The sequence below is a fragment of the Poeciliopsis prolifica genome, unplaced genomic scaffold, assembly GCF_027474105.1.
Source record: "Poeciliopsis prolifica strain line A6 unplaced genomic scaffold, Auburn_PproV2 SCAFFOLD044, whole genome shotgun sequence".
Classification (NCBI taxonomy): domain Eukaryota; kingdom Metazoa; phylum Chordata; class Actinopteri; order Cyprinodontiformes; family Poeciliidae; genus Poeciliopsis; species Poeciliopsis prolifica.
The window spans coordinates 942,053-947,515 of record NW_026562419.1 but is presented as its reverse complement, the minus strand read 5'-3'; the positions used below and the strand labels follow the sequence as shown (position 1 = coordinate 947,515).

General features: G+C 35.3%; 1 pseudogene; it reads right to left on the bottom strand.

The window, feature by feature from the left end:
• Positions 1 to 965: 965 nt before the first annotated feature.
• Positions 966 to 2,907, bottom strand: LOC129376461 (gastrula zinc finger protein XlCGF71.1-like; annotated as a pseudogene).
• Positions 2,908 to 5,463: the final 2,556 nt, after the last annotated feature.

Here is a 5,463-nt window from a genome sequence, read left to right as displayed (position 1 = left end):
GATCTACAGTATCGATTTTAACAAAGCTACCATAACAACTGTAGGCCTTGCTGCATGTTTCAGCAGCTACATTTGTAGTGAATGCGACTGTTGGAGTTCATTCATCTTGTCTCTGAGCTCCAGCAGGTTCGTTAACCAGTTTCAGGACCCGACCAGAACCCCTGAGTGTAAATGACCTTGAGAAATAATAAGATCTGGTGAAATATAAAAGAAATATAAAAACAGGCTTGAATGCTGAAAAATGATCAAATGTTACAAGCCATACATGTCCTACAAATGGAGCAGATACAGAGTTTCATTCACCGTCCAGAACTGTGCCACACTTGGCTCATCTAAGGGGTGACACCAATATTGTAGCGAGTTTAGTTTTTATTCTTCTCTGCGGTCTGTTTCCCCCCTGAAGGAGTCTAACCAGTTTCAGTCTGTTTATGTAGGACTGATAGCAGACACACATAAACATGGTTATGTAATGGCAACGTGTGCATGTAAGCAGATAAGAAAGGATGAAAGCGACAGAGGAAAAGATAGAACCGACAGCATAACACAGAGCAGCTATCAGGCAGAGGAGAATCACATCATCACTTCAACTGTCCTCTTTATGGAAACTTATGTTTAAACAGGTTTGAGTCTCATGTTTAAACTATAATTTAAATAGAGGGATTATCAGTGGACATCATGCTGAGTCAACACCCACTGCACATCTCTGCTTTTACATGAGCAGCACAAAATCCCTGCAGTCAAAATGACCATTAATTGTGACCATCAGTAGAAATTATCATATTTTATTTGTCATTTAAATGCTAAATATAAATTACATTTTTAATGAAAATGTACAGTTCGGGGAAACTCATTCCAACTCATTATGAATGTTTATCTTATTTAGAGGGATTCTCATTAACAGCCGATGATCCTGCTGTCAAGTCAAAGTTCATTTATGGACACAATTTCAACAACCTCACCTGATCAAAGGGCTTCACAAAAATCTAATCCTAGGTAGATTAATGAAACAAAAAAATCAGACTACGTTTGATAAAATAATAAAAACATTTATAAAATTAGCAAAAAAATATCAAAAACTGAATAAAAAACCTAGACATACAGGGTAGATTTATTTATCTCTTTTTTTCTACCTCAGGCAGTCTGACTTACTTGAACAGATTTTAACTACACATCACCTAAGCGGTTCCCAGAACCAGCAGTCCTCTGGGGTTTCTCTTTTATAATAAAATATTTATGATCTCATTGTTATTACACTACCAGACATTACTGTACTATTGTGAACTAAATAAAACGTATCCAACCTGCAACACCTTTGTTAAGTCATTCAAACTTATCTGTGTAAAGTTCTTGTAAAAGGAGAATTTGAGATTTTCCTACAGCTCATGGTTAGATTGTATATTAGGTCACCATAAGCTCCCATCTGATGGAAACTAACAACATTTAGCCACTACACACTCAGGGATAGAGAGACTTCTCGCATACACACATTGTTACTAATGTGTCACTAATTTATATTCACCTCTTAGACATGAGAGCAAGTAAGTGTTTCAATTGGTCAACGTTGTTACAGTGCTGAATTACTCGTGTTCAGTATGTCCTCTGGTGGTGAACTGCTGACACTACATGTTGCTAATCACAATATTCTATTAAGCAGAAACAAGAAAAAGACCATAATTACGGCAAATAATCTTTATCTGAGAATTATGAAGAAAGTTTTTTCTGCAAGTAATTTTTCTATCTGTAATTCAAAACACATCATCAATACAGTTTCTATCCAAAACATAAAAACCATGTCACAGACAAAAAAAGACATGGGCAAAAAACGTTACAGTTTAAGAAACTAACACGAATAAGGTCATTGCAGACATTTAAACAATCTAAAAGGGAAAACATATCTGATCATTATTTAGCACAATTTAATTTCCCACCCAGCAGCTTTGAAGGTCCTGAGAAGTGTGACTTAAGCCATATCTCACTCAAAATATCCCTTTCAAATGGAAAGATAAAACTGTGAGAACAAAGTGAATGTTTAGTATTTCAGTTAAATCTCCTATTTGAAACAACGCAGTTACATTTAATAATGTGATCCAGCTGCAGTTACTCTTCTTCTGAACAGCAAGTTACTGAGAATCCTGGTACATGAAGTTCACATTATTCCATAAAACTTGTGTGTGTGTTCTCAGGTGGACAGTTAAATTTGTTTTTCGAGAGAAATTTTTTCCACACGTCTCACAAGAAAAAGGTTTCTCATCTGTGTGAATGCTCATGTGATAAGTTAGATTACATTTTTGATTGAAACTTTTTCCACAGGTCCCACAGGAGAAAGGTTTCTCACCTGTATGGATTCTCATGTGATAAGTTAGATTACATTTCTGACTGAAACTTTTCCACAGGTTCCACAGGAGAAAGGTTTCTCAATTAAGTGGGACTTCATGTGATAAAGCAAACTAGAATTAAACATAAAACATTTTCCACAGGTTTGACAAGAGAAAGGTTTCTCACCTGTGTGAATTCTCATGTGAGCAATTAAACTTTTTTTGTGTGTCAAAAACTCTTTCCACAAGTCTCACATGAGAAAAGCTTCTCACCTGTGTGAATTCTCATGTGAAGAGTTAAACTCTTTCTTTCACTGTAACTTTTTCCACAGGTACCACAGGGGAAAGGCTTCTCACTTGTGTGAATTTTGATATGATCCTTTAAATTGCCTTTTCGAATGAAACATTTTCCGCAGGTCCCACATGAGAAAGACTTCTCACTTGTATGGATTCTCATGTGAGCAGTTAAACTTTTTTTATGACTTAAACGTTTTCCACAGATCTCACATGAGAACAGCTTCTCACTTGTGTGAATTCTCGTGTGAAAATTTAAACTTTTTTTATCTGTAAACTTTTTCCACAGGACCCACATGAGAAAACCTTCTCAGTTCTATGAGTCTTCATGTGATAAGTTAAACTGTATTTTTGAGAGAAACTTTTTCCACAAGTCGCACATGAGAAAACCTTTTCACTTCTATGAGTCTTCATGTGATAAGTTAAACTATATTTTTGAGAAACTTTTTCCACAGGTCCTACATGAGAAAGGTTTCTCACCTGTGTGAATTCTCATGTGATTAACTAAATCAGATTCACACACAAAAGATTTTTCACAGGTCGCACATGAAAACGGCTTCTCAGCAATGTGAATCCTCATATGACGAAGTGAGTTATATTTACTCTGGAAACCTTTTCCACAGGTCCCACATGAGTAAGGCTTCTCACCTGTGTGAAGTCTCATGTGAATCCTTAACGTGCTTTTGTAATTGAAACTTTTTCCACAAGCCACACATGTGAATGGTTTTTCACCTGTGTGAATTCTCATGTGATTAATTAAACAAGCCTCTTGACTGTATCTTTTTCCACAAGTTGAACATGTAAAAGATTTCTTGTTTCTGTGATTTCTCATGTGTTTAGTCAAGTATCTGGTTCGAGAAAAGGTTTTATCACAAATTTTACAAGAATATAGTCTTTGATCTGGGTGTAATTTCCTGTGTTTCTTTTGGGTTGAACGGTCAATTTTGCTTTCCTGTTGTTTGGTTTTATGACATCCTCATTTTGTTCCTGTTCTTCTCTCTTTGTTGAGTTTTCAGAATAGTTTCCTTCCTGGTCTGGAGTCTCAACTTCAGAGAGATGAGTTGGTTCCTCTGTGGTTCTGTTTCATTGTGGATTATTTGCACATTAGAAGGAATTGTCAGAGTGTCATCAGTCTCCTGTTTCAGTACAAGATGCTCTTCTTCCTGACTGATGTAGAGTTGATTCTCTTCCTCTTTGAACTGTTGATGTTCTGGTTCCTCATACTCTTGTTTTATGTGCAGAGGTTCTGGTTCTTGATTTATCTGCAGAGGTTCTGGATCCTCTTCATCTAAACTGGAGTTTTCCTCCTGGTTGCTAGGCTCATTGAGAACCTCCTCCTCTTTACACACCCGGCACTGTGTGTGTGTATCTGGACAAAAAGAAGAAAAAAACATCTTTTAAATTTGAGTAAGAGAAAGATTCCTTCACTTTAATGTCTTTGTGTATCCAAAGGGAATTTTTTGGAGTTATTCTAACAAAGGCAGTTTGTCTGACCAGAAGGGAACATGTGAGATTTTCAGGTGAATAAACAAGCATATCTGTCAAGTTTTAGTTTTAAAAATAAAGGAAAATTTTTGGTAACACTTTATTTATTTCACGGGGGTGTATAAGACTGACATGAAAGTCCATTAAGACTGCCAACATTGGATTAAAAAAGTCATTATGTATCGAATGACGCTGCATGACAATGGTCACAGACATTCATAAAGACTTGTTCATGTTTATGAGGGTGTCATATCAGTCTTATGCACACACCATCAAATAAAGTGTTACCAAATTTCTACCGGGTTCTGAAAGCCGTTCCACCAGTCCAACCACGACTGGTTTTACAAGACATTTAAATAACTACCTGTCAATAACTTATAAACTACAATCAGGTGCTCAGAATCTGATGTTGATACTGAAATGCTGTGGACATCCATGAGGATTAAATCCCTGCAACAAAGTCATTTCAGGCAGAAATTACAATTCATTGTACGGAAAATGACTTAACCATTTTTTTTTTGGCAGAAAAAAGATTTTAGCTTTTTCTCAGAATTTTTTGTTGTGACACAAAATGCATTCAAACATACAGAGCATGTACTGTGTATAAGACTCCCAAACCTAATTTTCTAATTTCTGAAATTAGAAAATTAAATAAAATACCACAGTAGAAAAGTGGCATTTTACTATTTATTATTGTTATTTTATTTAGCTACATGTATCACAGAACAGTGATCATGAAGTGATTCTAAGTCTAAGCAGCCTTAGTGCAGATAACCCATGAAAAGATACTTTTACTGCTATAAGCACATTAGATATTTAAATGGGCACATATTGAAAATGACTCTCATAGAGAGAACATCCTACATTTTAGGGAGAGTAGAAACAAAGATAAATCTTTATTGTCATCAAAACTTACAGTTTTATGTCCAAGTTGTAATATTCCCGTTGCTTCTGGAGAATATGCTAAAGTCCTTGGTGCTATTTTCTGCAGAAACTTGCATGATATTCAGACAGAGGCCAAGAAGCAGTTTAGCGTTAAAATCCCACCATAAACGAAGAACCATATTTCTTTGTTGTACTTATTTAATAGAGTTTAGAAAAACAGTGACTAAGTGCAAAGCCTATAATAAACTCTTTCCAAGATGCATATAGTTCAAAATAAAATAAATTTGTTTTAAAAACTAAAGGTCGAGACAAATATTAAAAACAATTGTACTTCAGTTAGAGGAGTTCAGATGTGCAGTAATTGTTGTGAAGAGTAAAAACCATATAAATAATTTGCTAAACAAATACTACTTTGATGATTTAGATGGATTTTTGTTATACGTTTAGAAAATACACAGAGAAGATTCTGCTGCTTTAGAGATTA